The sequence below is a fragment of the Mus caroli genome, unplaced genomic scaffold (genome assembly GCF_978045245.1).
Source record: "Mus caroli unplaced genomic scaffold, Mus_caroli_1 scaffold_16, whole genome shotgun sequence".
Classification (NCBI taxonomy): domain Eukaryota; kingdom Metazoa; phylum Chordata; class Mammalia; order Rodentia; family Muridae; genus Mus; species Mus caroli.
This window is the reverse complement of record NW_028227271.1, coordinates 58726712-58753895: the sequence shown is the minus strand read 5'-3', so window position 1 is coordinate 58753895 and position 27184 is coordinate 58726712.

Genomic DNA, 27184 nt, shown 5'->3' with positions numbered 1-27184 from the left:
GGTCTGAGTTTTTCATAGTGGGATGGAAAACCCATCTCTCCACTTAATACCTTGTTTTTATACTGAAGGTGTGCTCTATAAGTTCCCTCTCCCCATTGTTGAGCATTTCATCTAAGGTCCCTCCCTTTGAGTCCTGAGAGTCTCTCACCTCCCAGGTCCCTGGTACATTCTAGAGGGTCCCACCACCTCCTACCTCCTGAGTTTGCCCAATTCCATTCTTTCTGCTGGTCCTCAGAGCTGTCCCATTTCTCACCCAGGTCCTTTCCTCCTCTCCCCCTCTCCTATGATTGCTTTCTTCTAATACCAATATTCCTCAAAGTATTCCACAAAATAAAAACAGAAGGAACACTATCTAATTCATTTTATGAAGGCACAATTACTCTGATACCTAAACCACATAAGGATGCAACAAAAAGGAGAACTTTGTACCAATTTCACTTCTAATATCAATGCAAAAATACTCGATAAAAGTCTTGCAAACTGAACCCAAGAACACATCCAAACCATCATTCACCACAATCAAGTAGGCTTCATTCTACGGATGCCAGTTTGGTTCAATATAAGAAAACCCATCAACATAATCCACTATATAAACAAATTCAAAGAAAAACTCATATGATCATCTCCTTAGATGCTGAAAAACATTTGACAAAATACAACACCCCTTCACCTTAGAAGTATTGGAGAGCTCAGGAATTCAACACCCATACTGAAACATAATAAAAAACAATTTACCTCAAAGCAACAGCTAATATTAAATTAAATGGAGACTTAAAACAACTCCACTAAAATCATGGACAAGTGAAGGATACCCAGTCTCCCCATATCTTCTCAATATAGTACTCAAAGATCTACCTAAAGCAATAAGAAAACAAAAAGAGATCAAAGGGATACAATTTGGCAGAAAAGAAGTTAAGTTATCACTATTTGCAGATGTTATGATAGTATACATAAGCAATCACAATTTGTGATAGTCAGAAGCTGGAAACAACCCAGATGTCCCAAATCAGAAGAATGGATACAGAAAATGTAGTTTATTTACACATAAAATTCTATTCAGCTATTAAGAACAAGGATATCATGAGTTTTGCAGGTAAATGGATGGAACTAGAAAATATCTTCCTGAATCAGGTAACTCAGACCAAGAAGAACAAACATGACATGTACTCTGTAATAAGTGGCTATCAAAAAGTAAAGAATACCCAGAATACAATCCACAGCACTCAAGAACGTTAACAGATTAAAGGGCCCAAGACAGTACACCTTAATCTCACTTGGGAAGGAGAAGAGTGTGTCTCTTGACAGTGGTCAAGTGGCAGTGGTCATTTTCCTACCTATTTAATTTTCTGACTAAGATTTTGCTGATCGAAATCTACTTTTCTTTGATGGAATGAGAATAAATCCCTTGTTTACACATACAGATACCTGTATTGTTCTTTTCTCATTGCTGTAAAATGATAGACATGATACCTGAGAGTTTCTAGTACCCACATAGTGGGTCGTAACCAACTATAACTCCAGCTCCAATAGGTTTGACACCTCCTGGTTTGAACAGCTTGCAAATCTCCCCTACCTCATCTTTCTCTCTGTCATACACACACACACACACACACACACACACACACACACACACACACATGCACACCAATTGTAAAATTATTACATTTTAAGTTTATCACTAAGGGGTACTAAAAATAAAACATTAAGTCAATCGAATAATGATGTTTGTATTCTTAAAAAGAGTTGAAGAAAATGGGCAATTGCATTTTTTAAAAATTATTTTACATATAACACAAATAATAATAAATTAAAATAAAATAAATTAAATAATAAATAAAAATAAAATAAAACAAAACAAAATAAAGCAAAAAAAGAATCAAAGACCCTGTAATGAACTCATATACCTACAGTCACTTGATCTTTGAGAAAGGAGCTCAAACCATCCAGTGGATAAAAGACAGCATATTCAACAAGTGGTGCTAGTTCAACTGGCAGTCAGTATGGAGAAAAATGCTAATCAAGCCATTCATATTTCCTTGTACAAAGCTCAACTGTGAGTGTATCAAGGACCTCCACATATAACCAAATGCACTAAAACTAATGGAAAAGAACATGGTGAAGAGCCTCTAACACATGGGCACAGGGGAAATTTTCCTGAACAGAACAGCAATGGCTTATGCTCTAAGATCAGCAATTAACAAATGAGACCTCATAAAATTGCAGCACAAGGCAAACGACACTGTCAGTATGACAAAATGGCTACTAAGAGACTGGGAAAAGATGTTTACTAACCCTCCATCTAGTAAAGGATTAATAGCCAATCTCTAAAACAAATTCAAGAAGTTAGACTCCAGAGAAACAAATAGCCCTATGAAAAATGAGCTACAGAGCTAAACAAAAAATTCTCAACTGAGGATATCAAATGGCCAAGAAACATTATCTAAAGAAATGTTAAATGTCCTGAGTCATAAAGGAAGTACAAATCAAAATAACCATGAGATTCCACCTCACACCAGCCAGAATAACTAAAATAAAAAAAGTCAGGTGACAGCAGATGCCAGCAAGCATGTAGAGAAATAGGGACACTCCTCCATTGTTGGTGAGATTACAACTAGTTACAACCACTTGGTGGAAATCAGCCTAACAGGTCCTCAGAAATTAGGACATAGTACTACCTGAGGACCCAGGTATACCACTCCTGGTTATATACCCAAAAGATGACCCAACATATAACAAGGACATCTGTACCACAATGCTCATAGTAGTCTTATTTATAATAGCCAGAAGCTGGCTTCAAGATATCTTTCAGTAGATGAATGGATAAAGAAAATGGAGGTCATTTTTAGAATGGAGTACTACTCATCTATTAAAACAATGAATTCATGAAATTCTTAGGCAAATGGATGAAACTAGAAAGTATCATCCTGAGTGAGGTAACTCAATCTCAAATGAAGGCACATGGTATGCACTCACTGATAAATGTATATTAACCCAAATGCCTGGGAAACCCAAGATACAATTCACAAATTATATGAAACTCAAGAAGAGGGAAGACCAAAGTGTGGATGTTTCAGACCTTAGAATGGGGAACAAAATACTCATGGGAGGTAATACAGAGACAAAGTGTGGAGCAGAGACTTAATGAAAGGCCATCCAGAGCCTGTCCCACCTGGGGATCCATCTCATATATAGTCGCCAAACCAAGACACAATTGCTGATGCCAAGGAGTACCTGCTGACAGGAGCCTGTTATAGCTGTCTCCTGAGAAGCTCTGCCAGAGCCTGACAAATACAAAGGTGGATCTTCTCAGCCAACCATTGGACTGAGCACAAGTTCCCCAATGGAGGAGCTAGAGAAAGGACCCAAGGAGCTAAAGGGTTTTGCAACCCCATAGGAAAAACAACAATAGCAACCAACCAAACCCCAGAGTTTCCAGAGACTAAACCAGGAACCAAAGATTACACATGGAGAGACCCATGGCTCCAGCTGTATATGCAGCAAAGTATGGCATTGTCAGATATCAATGGGAGGAGAAGTCGTTGGTCCTGTGAAGGCTTGATACCACACTGTAGGGGAATGCCAGTGCACAGAGGCTGAGTGCATGGGTTTTTGGGGGAGCACCCTCATAGAATCAAGGGGAGTAGGAATGGAGAAAGAAGTTTCTTGAGCAGAACCTGGGAAAGGGGATAATATTTGAAAGGTAAACAAGTAAAATATCCAATAAAACAAAAGAAAAATGGGTTATTTGGGTTTTTGGAAGTTAACTTCTTCAATCCCTTATATATTTTCAATAAAAGTCCTTTGTAGGATGCAGGGTTAGTAAATGTTTTTTGTTTGTTTGCTTGTTTCCAATCTGTAGGTTTTAGATTTATTCTATTGGTTGTGTCTTTTGCCTTACAGAAACTTCTCAGTTTCATGAGGTCCTATTTATCAATTGTAAATCTAAGAGACTAAGCCATTGGTGTTCTGTTCAGAAAATTTCCATCTGCCAATGAGTTCAAGGCTCTTTCCCACTTTCTCCTCTATTAGATTCAGCATATCTGGTTTTATGTTGAGGTCCTTGATCTCCATGGACTTGAGTTTTGTGTAAGGTTATAAATATGGGTCTATTTTCATTGCTCTACATACAAACTGTCAGTTAGACCAGTACCACTTATTGAAGATGCTGTCTTTATTCCACTGTATGTTTTAGGCTTCTATGTCAAAGATGAAGTGTTCATAGGTATGTGGGTTTACTTCTGGGTCTTTGATTCTATTCCTTTTATTGACTTGTCTCTCTTTGTACCAATACCATGTTGTTTTTAGCAATATTGCTTTGTACTGTAACTTGAAGTCAGGGATGGTGAGTCCCCTGGAAGTTATGTGGCAAATAATCCTGTGGGTTTGTTTTGTTTTTTGTTTAGTTTGCTTTTTTGCTTTTGCATTTTTTTTCTGGTTATTCTTTTTCTTTTTGGAGTTGAAAACTACATAATGAAGAAACACTATATTATGCATATTTTCCTAGTAAGCTATGTTTATTGTCATATAAATTATTATAGTTTCTCTACAGGTAGAATAAATAGCATTATATAGATATAAATTATAATTTATGTTGAATTTTATTTCAGGTATTATTTATTTTTATTTAGAAAGAAAGGGATTTCTGAACAGTATTATACAATTTCAACCTTTCAAAAGAGTAGCCTATGGAAATGTTGCAAACAAGTGTGCATTTTTTTCACATCAAAGTTATTGGATTTACACATAGACATACATGTATACACTTATAGATCCTACCAAATTTCCAGACTTCTGTATCAATATGACCATCTAAATATCTATTATTAATGTGGTTTTGGCATAAAACACTATCTCTCTTTCAAAAGTATCACTTGCTCCTTTTTTTTTCCTCTGCATTAGCTGGAGGCCATTCTCTATCTAGCTGCTATGTTAATGTTCTTTTGAAATCATTGTGGCAGATTTTGTTCCAAATTCCCTAATAGCTTCTTGTCTCAGAAAGGCAAAATGTTTATGTATATACTTTTCAAATTTGACTCTGTTTCAGGGTAACCTGAATAGATTTTTAAATTTAACTATTACTGGAAGTTAGCCCAGATCAATTGAATCAGAATGTGTGGAATTACTGACCAGGCAAGAGTACTTTTTGATTGTCAATATTAATGGACAGCTGGGGCCCATTATGCTATTATGTTTAGCTCTTACTTTCCCTTGACTTTATCTAGCATTTTTCCCCTAGACTCTTCTACTCACAATGGTATCTGGCTAGTTATCAAATGGCTACTGCTGTAAGACTTAAGAAGTTCAAGTCTCCTGCACATAGCACAATACTTTCAGTGATCACATTCTGGCTTTCCTCCAATTGCATCCTTTCCATAAGTGGGAGTCTTTAAAAACATGAAGGGCAGTGTACACTCATTTTCCTCACAGTTCCATAGTATAAGATGACTCATCTCCTGATACATCGAATGCCTCTGCCCTGGATCATCTTTTCAAAGGTGACTCCATTTTATAGCATGTCCACTAGCTTCGCTGAAGAGCAAAATTAAAGCTTATTATTGAGAACTTGAAATATACTCAATGTGTAAGATAGATATGAAAACCTTCAGGGTCCTTGAGGGATGGGAGAAAACCCTGAGACTGTGAAAAGAGATGAGCAGCCAGCAGACTGATGTCATAATTTGAAGATATGTTCTCTCAGAATAGTATATGTTCTATGTGGAAATCTATAGTACTATATAATTACAAAGATTTAATTGTCATGTAATTGTACATTAATTTAACTTAATTTGTGCTTTAATGTTATTAAACAACTGATTTATAAGTGACCATTTGTGTTTATTCACTTTTTAAATTCAGTTAAGCATACTTAAGTATAGCTGTGCACTCTACTTGATTGCAAGAACAAACTGTTTTCCTTCATGAACAGACTAGGGTAATTGTATAATTATTCTTCAGTTTACATCATTTATGACAATTGACAATATAAAATAATATTATAATTCTATAGTAGTAACACTGTAATGAAAAGCCCATATATATTAACAGAATGATAAAACTACAAATCTGTACAAATCTGTATTACTGATTGCTGTTTGACACTGTTAAATTTAGTATTTATGAAATAATAAAGTCCTATACTTTTTATTTTTATATCAGTAGAAATATGAGAACTCAGTTTTAAGTGTTGAATTTAATGACCCCTTTATTGCAATTGTTGTACCTTGATAAAAGAAACACAGCCTGTAAGAACAACTGATTAAGTAGTCCATAAGACTGTAGCTTATCAATCAAGTCTATTTTGAATTCCCCCAGCATCCACAGTCCTTGGAAATAGGAAATGAATAAAGATGTACTAAAGAGGACTAAAGACAAGTCAGAATATGAGAGGATATGGAATAGGTCATTGTAATCTCCCACAGCTACACGAACCGAGTTCCTGAAAGGGAGACTGGGGATGTATGGGAGAAAATGCAAGACAAATAACAAACCAAGACAAAGGTTTCTGATCAAGGCCCAAAGTTTACTTAAAAGTCTGATCTTATAAAAGTGAAGGTCCATCCCCCACCACCCCAGGCTCTCATTGCTTTGTTGCCAGGCTGTTGCTTATTCAGGATTGCCTCAGGAAGACAGGTTCAGCCTCTAAGCAGGTAATGGCATTTTGGAGAAAACCTGCAGAGGTGGCAGAACAATAGACCTATCTAGGTCTGAAGACTCCACCCTAGGTGGGCTAGCTGACAGTGGCAGAAGAGGTCTGAGCCAGTCTGCTCAAAGCTGGGGAGACTAAAGTTCCTCCCTAATTTATTAAAATTTAGCTGAACTGAATAAATTTTATGCCCCATTGTCTTTCCTGGTAATTATGGTGGCTGACAGTTGCACCTGTCTTAGGACTGAATCTAATTGTACTTATTCTTACCTGTCATGGAGAACTGGTGCACCTTGTTTGTGTTTACTTGCACAAACATGGCTCTATGGTGTTGTTATGAACAAACCATGGATTCTTGCTACATGACTCTGTCTTATATTGAAATAAGCCATAGACCAAGTTGCCCATCATTGGCTGTCAGCCCTCATTGCACACCTTTTTCTCAATCAGACCAAAGCCACAATATGCACTCAATGAATCTCTTCATATCAGGGAATTACTGCCATCTGTGCTTGCTGAAGGCGCGCCTGAACAGATGTAACTGACCTGCTTGAAATACAAAGCTGAAAGTTGAAAAGCAACAGTATTAAGGTTGTCAGTGGGGAAGTCCAGGTATTCTATTCAGTTGCAAATTAGCAATGGACAAGCCCAAGCTCAGGCCTCCTGGTGTGGGGGAGGTGACTTTGAGAATCAACAGAAAAGCTTTTACTTCTCATGTAAATAGGCTCTACTCCATGTTAAGTCTGCTAATAAAGATTTTTAGCTATCTTCATAATAGGAATCTCTAATATTTGATTTATTACTAGACCAGTCCATGATTGAGTCAGAATAAGTGGTCACATTAAAGGAAAGAAAGGAGTCATTATAACTCCTCCTTATGATTAATTTTTCTAAATCAGTTTCTACAGTCTATGTTCTCTGTCCCACAAGGTTAAAAAGCTTGAAGCAAGGCAGCTTAGTTTGTCTAATCTGGGGAAAAAGGCAAGCAAAGATGGGTCAAGACCATATACTCAATACAGCTTTCTTGTTACCATTGTCAGAGCACTCAGCAATCTCACGGGCCAGCCTGTCACACGAATCATTCTGGCAGTTGGCATGCTCCTGCATCATTCTGTGGAAAAAAACACAAACATGTTCTCTTCCCCATATTAAATACCTGTTCAGGATCATGCCATATGCCAATAAGTGGATCCTTTTCATCATCCCCTAGGCCTGAGTATGCCTAGTTTTAGGAAACTATAAGGCACTCAGCAAGGAGTTCTTAGGCATCCAAATTTTAAAATTTTTAAAAAATATAAAAAGCATGATTTAAATAATGTGCACAGGGGATATACTTCCCCATTTATTGTTTTTTAAGAAAATATAGTTTTAAAGGTCCACTATACCTGTCCTTGAGAAATATAAAAAAAAATCTTAGTAGCATGGGTAACATTAAATTGTTGACAAAACATCTCAAATACTTGACTGTAGTAGCCAGTTCTAATATCTGTTTTAATCTCATTTGTAACACCAGGCATAAAAAATTAACATAGGCAATGACTAATTATACTTTTAGTTGTTTCTCCTGTTAGAGCACTTGCAAATAAAAAGCCTAAAAATGTATCAATAATCACATGTGCATATTTTGTTTTTCTAAAATCAGAAATATGAGTATCTATTGGCAACAACTAATTAAGTATAAGTCCTCAGAAATTAACACCATTATGTGGAACAGGTAGAAACCGAGGACACTGAGAACAAGTCTTTACAATTTGACATGCAGATTCTTTAAAAGTACCAAATTCTCATCTCAAGCCATCACTATTTTGATGATGTAAAGAATGAGATTATATGGTCAATTATTGTTGTGTAAAACCTATAACCTGCCTGGGATTAGGCAGGGTTTGCAAAACAAAAGAAATGCCACACAAGCCATGCTGAAGCTCCTCTTAGCTTTGCATTTACTCAAATGTAAGTATTTCTTAAACTGAGCATACTGCCTGAGTCCTGACCCAAAGCTTATCCTTCTGCAATGAGAACAAATTCTAGGGGGAACATTTGGACTATCTGTCTATGTCTCCAATTTTGGACAGTCTTTCTTAAGATGACTTACAGTTAAAACATTCCTTATAACCTTAGTGCTGAAAAAGTGTTGCTTGTACCTTAGTCCACTGCAAGGCTGCAACCATAGCCAAACTGATTGTAGAAGAGTCCAATTTCTGTACAAAGACAAATATATCTAGATAAGTCTGTTTTTCTTTGTATGTCTGGATGGCCACAATCATTACATTAGTGCTCTCATAAGATGATTACTCTTTTTTTTTTTTTTTTTTTTTGGTTTTGGTTTTGGTTTTTCTTCTGAGACAGGGTTTCTCTGGGTAGCCCTGGCTGTCCTGGAACTCACTTTGTAGACCAGGCTGGCCTCGAACTCAGAAATTCTCTGCCTCCCAAGTGCTGGGATTAAAGGCGTGCGCCACCACCGCCCAGTGATGATTACTCTTGTAATCATCCTAATTAAAATATATGGGTGAGTTAAAAATATTAAGCTTGAGAACAAACTGTAAATTGCAGTCAGTGGAACATTGGCAATTTTAACCATAATTTTTAAGTTTCTTTTACAATACTAGAATATATCCATAACTTTTGGAAAGCAAAACCCAATTTTAAATAATTTATTATTTTTAAATCAATACCAGAAACATCACTGAACTCATGACACTGCAAATTTTAATGCTTTATTAAAGAGACACTATTTTAACTCTTCTCTTATAAGTCTATTTTCTAGGGTAAGAATCACATAAAATATTATCCCAATTTAGAAATATCCTTAGAAACTTAGTTTCTTGGGATGATTTATGTCATGTGCTGTTGTTTAAAATGACTCCAAGTTCCCAGTTTTAAGCTAACTTTCTTGTTACTAATGTTACACCTTTTTAATCATACCCAGCAACTTATAAGCCAATACTCTATGGCTAAGGCATGCAGTGCATATTTATACCTTTAAGACCAGTCAGAAACCAAATGAAGCAGATACACGAATCTTTTAAATTTAGACCAATCAAAGAATTTTACTTTTTCTAGCTATAATTTCAAGATAAAAAGCACTTTGTCATTTGTTAAACCCAATAATCACAATTGCAGAAAATTTTCTAGGAAAAAACAACTATCAGCTTATTTGCCTTAGGACTTAGAAGCTCCAGACTCCTTTTTAAAATCAGTTTTTCAGCAGGATCTATCCTGTTGTGCTTGACTTCTGGCTAAGGTCTAAGACAACTTTAATCAGCCTCCACTGTGTAAACTGAGCCTGAATCAAGAGATGGATAGTCAGCAGATAAAGCTTTAACCATTTTTTTTTCAACATGAAACATAGAACAACAGTCATTCAGACAATGAAACAAAAACGGACATGAATTGACACATGAACAGATTGGTGCACCAAACACAGACCATCAGAGAGGGTAGAGAACAGGATGTAACCAGAGCTAAGGATGTCTCCTGTAGGGGCCAGGGAGAAATCATGATTTTTCCCGATGTCCCTTTGTCCCTGGGAGACCTCTGAAATTCATTTTCCTTCTCTCTTGATCTCTCTCTCTCTCATGTAACTTGTATATCTAGCATCTCCCATTATTATTATTATTATTATTATTATTATTAATTGTAAGCCCTAGTCCTCTAGCCTGATGCAGTTCTTGACTGCAGACAAATGCCTGTTTAGAATTTTTCACTCACATTTTCCACTGTTAACCCCTAGCTGATATCAGCACTGGGCAAATGATGACTCAGTCTAGCCTGAATCCTTTTTGCACCCTTGTGATCAACAGCCTTCAAAATGTTAGCTTCATTTATTCATTAATGCTGTATGTTGCTTACTGTGCAGCGATACATCTTTTTCTTACATTTCCTGTGGAGCTTCACCAAGAAAGTGTTTCCCTTAGTTGGTCCTTCTATATTCTGGTCCCACGTTCAAGGCATCACCTGTAGCTGTCTGCAGCTACATGAACCAGGTTCCTGAAAAGGAGCCTGGGGGTGTATGAGAGAAAATGCGAGAGAAATACCAAGTCAAGATGAAGTTTTCTGATCAAGGTCCAAAGTTTACTTAAGAGTCTGAGCTTATAAAGGGGAAGGCCCATCCCCCAGCACACCAGGCTCTCATTGCTCTGTCACCAGGCTGTTGCTTATTCAGGATCAACTCAGGAAGACAGGTTCAGCCTCTCAGCAGGTAGTAGTGTCTTGGAGAAAACCACAGAGATCAATAGAACTACCTAGGTCAGAAGACTCCACCCTAGGTGGGCTAGCTGACAATTGCAGAACAGGTGAGCCAGCCTGCTCAAGGCTGGGGGAGGCTACAGATTATGAGTAAAAACAGCACTAGTAACCTAAAAAGTTATTGATTTAAGAGACTAGGAAAAAGCACTAATATACTTGATCATGAAACTACATATCTATCATACATATGACATGGGGATTCAGATGAAAAATTTTGGGTCAGCACTATATAACCTATTTCTCATGGCCTACAAGATTTTGAGCCTAACATGCACTTGCTAACTTTGCCAAGAAAGAGAAAGTATGAGATATAATTATCTAAATTGATGTGTGATAAGAAGTGGGATCATACAACCTCTTCTAGGGCTAGGCTGCAGTAGATCTTAACTGTACTCTAAAAATGTGGTAGCTATTACTTAACTTTGGACTCCAAGTCATTTAGAATTTCTGTTTGTTAGGTTAGCCTTAACATAGTCCCATTTATGGTAGGCAAGTAAGGAAATTAGAGTTGAGCTGAGATAAATCAATAAGCTTAAAGTTCCCTTAGTCCACTCATTGTCATCTTGTTTCAAACTATGGTAAACTTCCGTGAAGTAATGCAGTAAGGTGATGTGATAATATAAGTGGAATAATGCAACAGTTGGAAAGCAAAAAACACTATTTTATAAAACAGGACTCAAAAGCTACTTTAATATTTCTGTGTGTTGCTCATTCATTCTCCTTCTAGAGAAATCAATTTTCTTTCAAATTTAATTTTGATTAAATACTGAGCTACATCATCAGTTTCTAGTAGCATATGTGATAGATGCATATAAGAATAAGTGGGGGGCGCTATGGGGGACTTTTGGGATAGCATTGGAAATGTAATTGAGGAAAATATGTAATAAAAATATTAAAAATCAAAAAAAATAAATAAAAAAATAACAGGAAAAGGGAATTTAAAAAAAAAAAAGAATAAGTAATTGTAAATGTATCCAAATGATTTCACAACAATAAAAAATATTAAGTTAATAATGCTCTTGTTCCTGAAGACAATACAGTCTCTGCTGTTTATAGCTCTTTTACTCCATACTTCTTCATTTTCTCTCATGGATTATGTCTATAGCTGGTATAGTCTTATCTAATAGACTGTTCTTGATCAACCAATGAAATAATTTACAACTTATCACACATCAATTTAGATAATTATATCTCATACTTTCTCTTTCTTGGCAAAGTTAGCAAGTGCATGTTAGGCTCAACATCTTAACTAAATGAATAATTTTATTTAATATTCCTTGAGGGATTCTCCAGAAGGAAGCCATAATCCTATAGTTTTCCATTTTTAGGTGGTGCCATAATTTTTCAGATAATCATTAATAAATGTATTAAAATCATGTTTTAGTCTAATGAACAAAAGACCCACATTCAGTCTTGTAAAGAAATAGGTAGTACTGTAGAAGACTGAAAGGTAAACCAGACATGAAATAGGGAGACAAAATAATGAATGAGATTGGAAAATAAACCTGACAGAATGCTGTAAGTTTCTTTCATAGTCTACAGTACTAAACCATTTATTTAAATGTGGTTGAATGAGATTAGATATTCTTAGAGTATTTATTTTCAAAGGCATTCTGTTTTCTATTAGTAGAATGGACTGCTTAATCAATTATAAACTCAAAAATACTAATGGATACAAATTAGTAGTATATTTTAAGAAACCTATTTTATGCTCTTTATTCTTACAATGAAAATAAATACTATAATGATATTCTAAAATTATAAACATAGAGTTAGCTCATATATAAAAATAAAAGGTTTGGGATTGAAAATAATCAAGAATACTTTCCTGGTTTTAAGTATTAGCAATATTGTGAAATGGTTGCTCTTTAGTTAGAGGAATGACTGCGTTAGTAGCAGTTTAAACTACAAGCAAGAAGAAATGATGAAATTGAAAATCTAGAGTATGTAATTAATATATGCTATCAATGTACAGATATTAATCTCTCTAAAATATGAAATATTCTTGCCATATAAAACACATGCCATCAATTCTAAACAGTTTTATCACCTAATATTATATACCTTAAACAATAACTCAGGAACTTTAACACAAGTTCAGATTTACAAAAATGGAAGTGTCTTAAGATATTAAAATTATTTGATGTTATTAACTTAAATGAGACCGTGAGATAGTAATATACATAAACAAAAGTGAATTCATTGATGAACTTGAAATATATAAGAGCAGATTTGATATACAATACGAAACATCACAAAAAGCAGCAGAAGTGAGTAAAATTCCAAATGCTTTCTTCTATTCATTTTTTATTTTTCTATTAATTTATATGTTAATTCTCTTTACACCTGTATGGCATCTGCCCTTTCCTTACATTCCTCCCTTACACAGGCCCTTATTATCACCTTCTATGGTCCTTTAACAAGGGGAAGAACCACCCTCAGAACCAAGCTACCCTGGCAGATCAAGTCGCTAGCCACACCAGTTTTAGGCACATTCTGTCCAAGTATGTCAGCTCTTTCCCAAATTCTTCCGTAAGACTCTGTGAGCTTCAACTATTATTCAGCTGTGGGTTACTGCATCTTTTTCTGTCAGCTTCGGGATGAAGCCTCTCATAGAACATTTTTGCTAGGCTCCTGTGTGCAAGCATAACAGAATATAATTAATAGTGTCAGGGTCATTCTTGATATCTCATTCATTGACACATTTTCAAAATGTATTGGAACTAAAATTTATGTATCTGTAATAACTCCATTTTATTTCCTATATCAGCTTATAGCAACTATTCCATAAAATATTAACAACTTAGAATTACTATAAAATAAATGTTAAGCCATTGTATTTTGTTAAATTACGCAATGATTTAACATTGAGACTCTATTTTTATATTTACTTGATAAATAGTGTAAAGCAATTTGAACATTTCAATTTTCTTTTAGTCTTGAACAGATGGCTGACTTTATGTCTTCATAATCCATATGTAGTACAGGTATATATTATTCATATTTATTCACCACTTTTATGTTTGTTTTACTTGGTTACAAATGCAAAAAATGTAACTTGAGAATGAAAACAGTTTATTGGTACAATATAAATGTCTCCTTTAGAGAACATGAATATCAAGGCTAAACCTTTACCTTCTTTCATCTTTCACCATTTAGTGCTTTGCTTCAGTTACACCCACTTCAAATATTTTACCAACTATGGATGACGTAAAATTAGTTTTACTTAAATGATTGTTGCCATCTCTTTTAAGTTTTATTTTTTCAGGGGAAGATAAGCAAATGCTCCTTAAAACTGAAAGAAAAATTGCCCAAAAATGCAGAATAGATTCTAAAATTCTAATGTCTGAAATTTCTATTAAAAAATCCACAGTTATAAGGAACCATTAGAAAACATATTAAATCTCTCTCATTTAACCCTGGCCTAGAAAGTGCATTCAGCATAACATACCTGAAATACTCTGTTTGAAACATATGTTTCTAAAATATTCATATGTTTGTCTAAGTGCACATGTGTGCACCAGTGAATCTGATGTTCATGATTTAAAAACTGAGATGCTCAACGTCTTCCTCCTCCCTTTGGAGAGAGATTTGTTTCTTGTACAATTTAATTTACATTTAGAAAATTGGATTCAAGGAAATATTTCCATGTAACAACAAACATCAGAGTCTAGGATAACAGTACTGAGTCGTAATAGTTATATATTAATTCATGGTTACCTCATGTTGATTAAAAATCACTGTAGGCTTTTATACACTGGAAAGAGATAAAAATTAGGTTCCTGATAAACAATTGAGAAACACATAAGAGAATCTAGACATGTTCCCAACAATTTTGTCTACAGCTAAATACAGTAATTTGGCACTGACTGGATAATTAGGCTAGAATGTGTGCTTGGAAAATGAAAATAAAGCAATATAACACATACCTTGTATAGGTTTATGATTCTTTGTGAGAGATAATACACGGAGGGTTTGGGTATTACCGGTTATTATAGAAATGAAATCATAACAATGATATCTGCCTGGCATTTGGAAGAAATGATTCCATTCATTGATCACTTACAACGTTAATTTTAATGACAATATCTACATGGGAGAAAACTCTAGTGCTGTAACTTAAAGCACTGTCTCAGATTTGGATGTTCTGAATGCACAGAATGTCTTCATCTTCTATTTACTTCCTTTTAGGCATTCAAACTTGGTTTAGTGGGTTATTTTGTGCATGTGTCTATGTGTGTGTTTTTAAATCAGGACACCTGCATCTAGAAGCTTACATGATTTTGTTATGCTAAATATACTTAAGCTCTTCAGGCTTCTGCACATACACTGCAGCACTGTGTTCTACGGTAAATATCAGTGAGACGGGTGTTTTGAATCAGCCTGTTCAGTTTGTCAAGCTGAAAACAAAACAAAATACTGTGCCTCTTTTGCATTTTAAATATCACAGAAATACCATTTTCAAGGTTATTAAATCTAGGAAGTTATTTTAAGTGGTCCTCTAGTTTCTTTTGAAAACCTTTCCTGCTCACTTTTCTGCTATTTGGTCTTTCAAAGGTCAATGAGTTAATGGTCAAAATAAAACCCATTTTTCCCTACAAAGGACCTTCACTGCATGTTGGTATATCTCTTGTTTGACTGTCTTACATTGGTTTAGGTGCTGATGTTCTGTAATAGAACTGTATTTTCTACTTTGTTATATTAAAATTTCTTTTTTTATTCATTGATTTTTTTACATGGATATTAAAATGTAGATCCTTAAGGCAGTGAACTTTTGAGATTTCTGAAAAACACATGGAAGTTTCTCCATATTGGAAAATGTCACATATCATATGTTCCTGAGAAATTAGAATTATGATTTTTGCCCAGGAATAATTCAATAATTCAATAATTCTCTCTGTCTCTGACTCTCTCTGTCTCTCTCTGTCTGCTTTATCTTTCCCATGTTGTCTTGTTTGTCAACATTGTTGCTTGAATATGTCATTTTAATTTTCAGAGATTATTTTTAATATATCTACAGATACATTCTGGATATTCATGATTCTATTTTCTACAAGAAACACTTGAATAAGGCACTTTAGTTTTTAAAATATTTGAAATTGTCAATAAAACATATCTTAGGAAGAATTTTGATATTTTCAGCTCTTTCTTTTCAATAGCTACTCTCAGCTTAAATGGAGAGACAAGAACATGAAGTGTTGTAATGTTGTTTTCCAGAAGCTGAGCTCAGTGAAATTATTGGTAGGAGAAACAAGAGCTAGAAATATTGAACTTGGAAATATTAAAAGTGTGATATTTGCATTTCTGAACTCTTTCAGTAAGTAACTCTTAGGGATATAAATATTTTAAACATTATTTCCACACCATACTGCCATTTATTCTTCAATTCAAGTTAATTTCATTATATAACACAATATTTTTGAAACTTTACATACTTCATGAAATTTAAAAAGCTCAAAGGCAATGAAATGGAGAGGTAAAATTAAGAAAGTTCATCTTTGAAAGTCAAGAAAAACAGGAAATCTCTTTTCAAGGAAGAGACTGTAGACAAGACTTTCTATATTACTTTCCATTCTCTGATAACAAAAGGAACAGAATGAAGAAAGCAGGTGTTTGATTAGACAAGGAGGTGGGGAAAAAGCCCTGGAAGCATTAGCCTATTGCTGATTTTAACCATACATGAAAGCTGGGATAAATTGGGACTCCAGCCAAATGGAACAGAACAAGGCAACAGAAACGAATCATGCTGTGCTTCACTGAGGACATTAGCAGCTTGATAATTGTGCCTGAAAATGCCTTCCTTTGTTTCTGTCTAATTGCCATTAAATTCATCATTTCACACAGAAGTTAAAGCCAGACCTCAAGGAACAATCTGAATCATGTCAGTTCATTTTAGAACTTGGTGTGTTTAAAATCAAGCCAATTTTCCACCTTAAAACCCATTAATACCAAAGACATTATTATAAATGACCTGAAAAAATATAGAATATATGTTGAAAGATCAGTCGTGCCTATTTTCCTACTATGTTTCTGTCACTAATAAGGATTAAGGGCATATTTTCCCATTTTAATGATGAAAATTTGTGTTGAGGAATAATAACAATTCATACCACGGAAATAATCATTTAACTAAAAGTTCTGAATTTAAATGACATAGAGTTTTTAACTAGGCAATCTTACTAAGCAAATAGATTTCGCATACATGTATGTTTCTAAAAATTGCAAATTCAAAAATCATTTCCCAAGTAAACAGAAAGTATCTCTTCTCAGAGGTAAAACAACAAAGATTCTATACCCACAAAGGCCACTGTTGCATGCTATCTGGAAGCTATGTTCCTAGGTAAAAGAAGTGGAGTTAGTGAGACACAGAAATATATAAAACCAATATTTTCAATACCAGGTCAACTCATGTTTTCTTAAAATATGTAATACATACAGGTTTTGAAAGTGTCTTGTGTTATGGTAGATGATATTCCCTGGTACCAATTCCAGGTAAGAAATCACTTCTAGTTAAGAATGCAACCAAGCAAATACTTCCTTCACTTCACATTTTCCATAAGAACGCTGACTCCTAGTATGCATGTGCACACACACACACACACAAAGAGAGAGAGAGAGAGAGAGAGAGAGAGAGAGAGAGAGAGAGAGAGAGAGGATGGAGAACCATTCAGTGACTGTAGTTCAGACAATGCAGGGGATTTCAGATGAGTTCAATTTAGTGCAGGTCTCTGCAGTTCAGTTGAAAACAGTTAGGTTTAGTTGAGTTTGTGCAATTCCATTCCATTTTACTCAGTTTGTAAAGTCAGTGAAGTAGGTACATTGCAGTTGAGTTTGTAGAATTCAGAGGCACCTTTTCCAAGCAGAGTTATTCACTGAGAAGACAAGAGAAGCAAGTTTGAATCAGTCTTGGAGAGCAATTTTGAGTCAGAACCCCTGAGTTGAACCAGAGAGCCAGAATTCAGAAAGAACTAGAAAGGATGAGCTTATTCAGCAGTAAACCTCCAAGATGACAAGTACATCGGGCAAAAAAAAAAAAAAAAAAAGTTAATTTTACATTCTTGTAACTGGAAGCATCCTATATTAAAAAAAAAATCTAAAGGATTTAATTTTTTAACTGTATATTTTGGTATCAAAATATTGTTTTTCTGCCTTAAAATATTTCTTTTTGTCTTATTGAAGGTGTCTTTTGCCTTGCAGAAACTTTGCAACTTTATGAGGTCCCATTTGTCAATTCTCCATCTTACAGCACAAGCCATTGCTCTTCTATTCAGGAATTTTTCCCCTGTACCCTTATCTTCGAGGCTTTTCCCTACTTTCTCCTCTATAAGTTTCAGTGTCTCTGGTTTTATGTGGAGTTCCTTAATCCACTTAGATTTGACCTTAGTACAAGGAGATAGGAATGGATCAATTCACATTCTTCTACATGATAACTGCCAGTTGTTCCAGCACCCTTTGTTGAAAATGCTGTCTTTTTTCCACTGGATGGTTTTAGCTCCCTTGTCAAAGATCAAGTGACCATAGGTGTGTGGGTTCATTTCTGGGTCTTCAATTCTATTCCATTGGTCTACTTGTCTGTCACTATACCAGTACCATGCAGTTTTTAATCACACTTGCTCTATAGTACAGCTTTAGGTTGGGCATGGTGATTCCACCAGAGGTTCTTTTATCCTTGAGAAGAGATTTTGCTATCCTAGTTTTTTTGTTATTCCAGATGAATCTGTCAATTGCCCTTTCCAATTCGTTGAAAAATTGAGTTGAAATTTCGATGGGGATTGCATTGAATCTGTAAATTGCTTTTGGCAAGATAGCCATTTTTACTATATTGATCCTGCCAATCCATGAGCATGGGAGATCTTTCCATCTTCTGAGATCTTCTTTAATTTCTTTCTTCAAAGACTTGAAGTTCTTATCATACAGATCTTTCACTTAATTAGTTAGAGTCACACCAAGGTATTTTATATTATTTGTGACTATTGAGAAGGGTGTTATTTCCCTAATTTTTTTTCAACCTGTTTATCCTTTGTGTACAGAAAGGCCATTGTTTGAGTTAATTTTATATCCAGCTACTTTATTAAAGCTGTTTATCAGGCTTAGGAATTCTCTGGTGGAATTTTTAGGGTCACGTATATATACTGTCAATAAGACAAAAAGACCACCAACATATTGGGAAAGGATCTTTACCTATCCTAAATCAGTTAGGGGACTAATATCCTATATATATAAAGAGCTCAAGATGGTGGACTCCAGAAAATCAAATAACCCCATTAAAAAATGGGGCTCAGAGCTGAACAAAGAATTCTCACCTGAGGAACATCAAATGGCTGAGAAGCACCTGAAAAAATGTTCAACATCCTTAATCATCAGGGAAATGCAAATCAAAACAACCCTGAGATTCCACCTCACACCAGTCAGAATGGCTAAGATCAAAAATTCAGGTGACAGCAGATGCTGGTGAGGATGTGGAGAAAGAGGAACACTCCTCCATTGTTGGTGGGATTGCAAGCTTGTACAACCACTTTGGAAATCAGTCTGGTGGTTCCATAGAAAATTGGACATAGTACTACCAGAGGATCTATTGCCCGCGCTTTTGTTCCCCCTGGTAAGAACACGCTCAGGGCAACCGGAATCTTCTGCAGCACAAGCTTTATTGCTTACCCCTTCAGGAGCCAGTGGAGAAGAGAGCAAGAGAGAGAGAGAGAGATAGAGAGATCCCCAGAATGGCGGAAACCAGTCCCTTTTATGGAGGACTGTCCTCCGCCTCGGACGTGTCGCTCCCTGATTGGCTGCAGCCCATCGGCCGGAGTTGTCATCACGGGGAAGGCAGAGCACATGGGGTGGGAAACTACCCCGGCGCATGCACAGATGGTTTGATTACACGGGTGCCAGTGCCATCAGCGCCATCTTGTAATGGCGAATGTGAGGGCGGCTCCTTACAAGGATCCCACATTACCTCTCCTGGGCATATATCCAGAATATGTTCCAACCGGTAAGAAGGACACATGCTCCACTATGTTCATAGCAGCCTTATTTATAATAGCCAGAAGCTGGAAAGAACCCAGATGCCCCTCAACAGAGAAATGGATACAGAAAATGTGGTATATTTACACAATGGAGTACTACTCAGCTATTAAAAAGAATGAATTTATGAATTTCTTAGGCAAATGGATGGACCTTGAGGGCATCATCCTGAGTGAGGTAACCCAATCACAAAGGAACTCACACAATATGTACTCACTGATAAGTAGATATTAGCCCAGAAACTTAAGATACCCAAGATATAAGATACAATTTGCTAAAGGTATGAAACTCAAGAAGAATGAAGACCAAAGTGTGGACACTTTGCCCCTTCTTAGAATTGGGAACAAAACACCCATGGAAGGAGTTACAGAGACAAAGTTTGGAGCTGAGATGAAAGGATGGACCATTTAGAGACTGCCATATCTGGGGATCCATCCCATAATCAGCTTCCAAACGCTGACACCATTGCATACACTAGCAAGATTTTGCTGAAAGGACCCAGATATAGCTGTCTCTTGTGAGACTATGCCAGGGCCTAGCAAACACAGAAGTGGATGCTCACAGTCATCTATTGGATGGATCACAGGGCCCCAAATGGAGGAGCTAGAGAAATTACCCAAGGAGCTAAAGGGATCTGCAATCCTATAGGTGGAACAACAACATGAACTTACAAGTACCCCACTCCCCCTGAGCTCATGTCTCTAGCTGCATATTTATCAGAAAATGGCCTAGTCAACCATCAGTGGAAAGAGAGGCCCATTGGTTGTGCAAACTTAATATGCCTCAGTACAGGGGAAAGCCAGTGCCAAGAAGTGGGAGTGGGTGTGTGGGGAATTGGGCGGGGGAGCGTGTGGGGGACTTTTGGAATAGCATTGGAAATGTAAATGAAATAAATACCCAATAAAAAAAGAACATTAAAAAATATTTATTCTTGAAAACAAGATACAGAGAACATTTTCTAAACTATATAATTGATATAACCTCAGATGAACAAAATACCCATAATGACAATCTAATACATGCAACAAATGGTTGATTTTTGCACAGAATTTGCAAATACACAAATTCGTCCCCTTCTGATGACCCCCTTCTTTATGGATTTGGTTTACTGAGTTTATTTATAAGATTTCCCTGTGTTGCTTCTCATCATTCCATAATATAAACATTTCTCCTGTATTGTTGATTTTTTTTCCTAGCATTGTTAAACTGTATTTACTTCTAGTCCAATGAGGTTCTTTAGACTGCTACTTATAAGTGTTCTTTTTAAAAATTCTTTATTGTGGTGGTACTATTTTATTAGTACAATTCATATAGAAAATATTTAATTTTATGTTTGAGAGTTGAGAAATATTTATGCTCCTCCACATCTGCATGTTTAGAATAGCTTTCAAATTTATTTCTATTCCTAATTTATTATAAAATCACCTGAATTCAAAATAACTTTGGCTATCTTTATACATATTAATAATTATACCAAGTCACTGGATGTATTGAGAGCATCTTGAAGCCAAGTCTTTGAAGTAGCAGTTTAATGTCTAAATTCAGTTCAGTGTGGCTTGACTGAGACTGTCCCATCAGAGCCCTGAGTCATACATGAGTATCCACATGTACAGATATTGCTGGACCTCCCCAGTCAAAGTAATGCAAGAGAAAGAGTTCCCAGATGCATATGCGTAGCTGGCAGTTGATATTCCAGAAATAAAAACAACTACCAATTTGTACAATTACAAGAGACATTTCCCCCCTTGAACACCTAACTATAGAGCACTCATCTAAACATGTAACATGCATACTTCACTACCTTGCCTGTAATATACTGAGGGTGGTGTTCATTCAGGTCCCCAAGAAGATCAAAAAAAGGGCTGTATTCATTGATCGGCACTTGAAAGTCTTTCATATCTTTTCTTTTCTTTTTTTTTCCTTGGGATTTAAGACCAGCCTTAATTCGTGGTGATCTGATAGGGTACATGGGATTATTTCAATCTTCTTGTACTTGTTGAGGCCTCTTTTGTGTCAAATTATATGGAAAATTTTGGAGAAGATTCCATGAACTGATAAGAAGAAGGTATAATCTTTTGCTTTAGGATGAAATTCCCTAAAAATATCTGTTAGATCCATTTGGTTCATAACTTCTGTTAGTTTCACTGCATTTCTGTTTAGTGTCTGTGTCTATGATCTGTCCATTGCTGAGAGTGGAGTGTTGAAGTCTCCCACTATTAATGTGTGGGATGCAATATGTGCATTGATGCATTGAGTGTTAGTAAAATTACTTTTATAAATGTGGGTCCCCTTGCATTTGGAGCAAAGGTGTTCAGAATTGAGAATTCATCTTGGTAGATTTTTTTTCTTTGACCAGTATGAAGTCCCTCCTGACCTTTTTTTGATAACTTTTGGTTGAAAGTTGATTTTATTAGATAGTAGAATAACTACTCTAGATTGTTTCTTAGAATCATTTTCTTGGTAGTTTCTATCTTTGTCACTGAGGTTTTTTTCCTGCATGCAGAAAAATGCTGGGTTCTGTTTACTTACCCAGTCTTTTAGTTTATTTCTTTTTATTAGGAATTGAGTCCATTGAATTTTAAGAGATATTAAGGAAGAGTGATTGTTACTTCCTGTTATTTTTGTTTTTAGAGATGGAATTATGTTTGTGTAAGTATCTATTTTTGTGTTTGTCTAAAGATTATTTTCTTGCTTTTTCTAGGGTGTATTTTCTCTTCCTGTGTCAGTGTTTTCCATTTATTATCCTTTGTATGGCTGGATTTATAGAAAGATATTTTGTAAACTTGGTTTTGTCATGGAATATCTTGGTTTCTCTGTCTATGGTAATTGAGAGTTTTGTTGGGTATTGTCGCCTGGGCTGGCATTTGTATTCTCTTAGTTTTCATATGACATCTGCCCAGGACCTACTAGCTTTCATAGTCTCTGGTGAGCGGTCTAGTGTAATTTTAATAGGTCTGCCTTTATATGTTACTTGACCTTTTTCCCTTACTGCTTTTAATATTTTTTCTTTGTTTTATGCATTTGGTGTTTTGACTATTATGTGAGGGGAGGAATTTCTTTTCTGGACCTATCTATCTATTTATAGTTCTGTAGGGTTCTTGTATATTTCTTGGCATCACTTTAGGTTGTGGAAGTTTTCTTCTATAATTTTGTTGAAGATATTTACTGGCCCTTTAAGTTGGGAATCTTCCCTCTCTTCTATAGCTATTATCCTTAGGTTTGGTCTTTTCATTGTATCCTGGAATTCCTGGATGTTTTGGGTTAGCAGCTTTTTGCATTTTCTTTAACTGTTGTGTCAATCTTTTCTATGGTACCTTCTGCCACTGAGATTTTCTTTTATATCTCTTGTATTCTGTTGCTGATGTTTGCATCTATGACTACTGATCTTTTTCCTAGTTTTTTTTTAACTCCAGGGTTTTCTCCCTTTGTGATTTCTTTATTGTTTATATTTCCGTTTTTAGATCTTGCATTATTTCCTTTGACTGTTTGATTAGCTTTTTCTGTAATTCTTTAAGGGATCTTTGTGTTTCCTCTTTAAGGGCTTCTAGCTGTTTACCTATGTTCAACTGTATTTCTTTAAGGGAGTTATATATGTCTTTCTTAAAGTCCTCTATCACCATCATGAGAAGTGATTTTAGATTCAAATCTTGCTTTTCTAGTGTGATAGTGTATCCAGGACTTGCTACAGTGGGAGAATTGGGTTCTGATGATGTCAAGTAACCTTGGTTTCTGTTGCTTATTGTTCTTATGCTTGCCTCCCATCATCTGCTTATCTCTAATGTTATCTGTCCTTGCTATTTCTGACTGGAGCCTGTCCTTCCTGTTATCCTGTTTGGTTTTTGTTTGTTTGTTTGTTTGTAGTGTTTTGTTTTCAGATCTTCTCAGACATCAGCTGTCTCTGAGATCCTGTGATTCTACAATTCTGTGATCCTAAGATCCTGGGTGTTTCAGAGTTCCTGGGAATCAAGGTGCCTCTGGGTCCCTGAGATCCTGGTGTGACTAAGCTCCTGGTTTCCTGTGATCCTGTGATCCTGTGGTCCTGGGTATGTTAGAGTACTTGGGAGTGGATCTTCCTATGGGTGTTGTGAAACTGGCTGCAGAGTTTGCCAAAGGTCTTCTCAGGGCACTGACCCAGACTGAATGGAACCTATGCTACTGGTCGGGCAGAGTTTCTGGGTGTCTGGGTCCCTCTGGTCCCTGTTACTTCCAGTGTTGGGGCAGATATTGTGTACTCCTCAACTTTGATCCTAGGTATCAAAGACTTATATTTCACCAGGTTTTAGGTCATGTCTCCCCTTAGAGTACTCTAATTCAAATTACTGGTTGCTTAGATGTGCTTACTTTGCTTGCATATCCTCTTTAATTATGAGTACATATCAATTATTAAGTTCCCCATGGGTTCTAATGGGGCAGTGTTGTGATACAGTTTCCTGTTCTACCCAACCCAAGAAATGTTATTTATTAAACTTCCAGTCCTCTATCCCCCAGCAGAGAGTCAGCCCCTGGGGATGTATCTCATTGTCTAACACAATGTTTCTGAGGGATCATTGGTTTATGCTCATTGGTTGCTATTCATGTTCTTAATCTTGAGTCTATATTTTCCAAAGTTTTTTTTTTTTTTTTTTTTGGAACAGTTTAGGGAAAATGCTCACAGATATGCAGTGAATGATAGTGGAGATAATTATGAACTAGGATTTTCATGGGCTAGTCCTGGTTTCTTTGTCAGAAGCTGGAAAACTTAAACAAATTTTAGACTTATTATTTCATGATCTAGGCAGTATAGAAAAACATACACTCTGAAATGTATCCTGAAAGATGTTTATATTATAAAACTGTAGCTGTGAATGTTTAAGCCATCAATCAGGTATTTTATTTAGTTTATTTATAGACAGAGTAACAATATAATTTGTCATCCAAACAAGCACTGTTCACAAAGTGAATAGGGACACAGTTATCAATCAACGTAATATGTCAGAAACAATCAAAACTGTACCAGAAATGCAGCCATTATATTTTCTGCCCTGCATGTACATTGCAAAAGACAAGATTTGTGTTCAATGGTGATTATACATCATTTCACTAGAACTGATCAAGAATAATGTATTCTAACCAATTTTAGAGGTTAGTAGTTTTGAAGTGAACATAGAGAGACATGAATTTATTTCAGGTTATTCACAGGGGAATTAATAGCTGACTAGAAAGGAAATCAATTTACATGGATAAAGATTATCCTGGTTTAATGATATAGAAATATAGTTGTATTAGGCATGCAGTTTTATTATATGTGGGTTTAATTTGGTTATTCATATTTCTAATTATATAATCATCTGTCTTGTTTCTCAAGACAGATGATTCCATTAGAAGAGACAAAGACATGAGACCAAGACTAACTAAAATGGTGAATAAGAAAACCATTGAGAAACATTAGGTTACCAAATGTGTGATAGTAAAATAATTCATACCAAAATTGGTAGTGGAACAATTAGTCAATGAAGCAAAAACCAAGAATCAGTTCTTGGCTCATAGAACATCTATGAAATACCATTTCATTATGGTAGACATTTTTCTTTAATATTGTTTTATTTGAATTATATGACTAACAATATGCTGAAGGTTCATTTAGTAATTGTCTGAAATACATATACTATCAATTGATTTACCAATTCTTTCTTTAAATAATATAGTTAATGGAGAATATGACCTGAGTAAGTTATTTCTATTACAGACTTTGATGAGCCAGCACATTTACAAGTAGACAGTTACAATAAATTACCTAATGCCTAACACGCATTAGCCAGACTTCATTAGAGACACAATACTCATTGTTTCTCTGTGTATTTTGCAACTCGCTGAACATATTCATCATTTAATGAGTTGTGTTCTATTCACAGTCATACTCAAAAGTTCATGGAGGTGGAATTCTGCACAAATTCATTAGTAATACCTGGTCATGGTTTGACTGTAAAGCACATTAGTCAGGAAAATGAATGGGAATCAAAAGAAGTAATAAGGATCAGGGTGATTTCTTTCACCCTGGTTTAGGCCACCTTTTAGAAAATCTGAGAACTGACAGGCAATCTCTCTCCTAAACAAGGAGAACTCCTAGATAATAGTTTCACATTGGGAACTGGGCTAAACAAGTACTTTATAATACTGCATTTAATATGAACAACCATGCAAACTATAATTTGACTGTTTTCTTTATCCCTCAATTGTGTTTCTTTCTCTTCCTCTTTCTCTTTCTTGCCTGAAGTAGTTTACTCAGCTCCTCCAGCCCAATATCTACCTGTACACTGCCATGCTCCTGTCTTGATAATGTACTGAACCTCTGAACCTGTAAGCCAGCCTCAATTAAATATCATCCTTATAAGAATTACCTTTGCCATGGTTTCTGTTCACAACAGTAAAACACTAAGACAGGAGTTGATGTAGTTCTGAGTGAATGTTTATCATTTGTCAAAACCACTGTGAGGTTAGTGAACCTAGTGCCTCAGAACAATGAGAATAGCAGAGTCTTTTAAAGGTCAGGCTCAAATAAATGACAATGCTTTTCTCTGGTCTCATATAGATTTGTGGCTTTGTTTTTTGGTTCTTCCTTTTGTGTGTCCAGGTGCTGCTACACACCATGTGGGGAAAAATTGATCAGTGTCCAGGTCCATGTTTCTGGTCTTCCCTTACAGTGTCCAGACACCTGGAAAATGTACATCAGCCAGGAAGGATGGAGTGGAGTTCTGAGGTCCATGATTTGCCTTGGGGTGTCTGTACCCTGGTGTACTCCAGAATAGGAAATGATAAAGAGTAGTCTAAAAGGGATGGGTTAGCGGAGTTCTGGTCCCACAGTGAGTTTTGAGTGTTTGGGGATCTTCTTTGAAGATTTTTGTGTTACAGCTCATTAATGTTATAACTTTTTTAGACAATATTTAATGACTACCTCTCATTCAATGAAAAAGCTTGTGCACTTTATTCAGAATAAAAAAGGATTATATATACCTTGGAAAGTGAGAAGTAGTTCTTCTTAGGGTGAAGTTTTATTGGCTGAGGTTTAAGTTTTTTGGAATACCTCATTTCCATGGAGAGGTATTCCAGGAAGGTGAATCTATTGTTTCACCAAGGATTATATGATATTCCGTGGGTGTGGGGTTTGGGGTTCCCCAGATAAGGTGGAGAAGAGGAACCCCTGCTAAGAACAGGATTCATCCATTTTTCACTCAGCTCATGGGAGCTATCGGAACATAGTAGACTTCAACCTTAAGTATAAGAGTTTCCCAACAATAGATA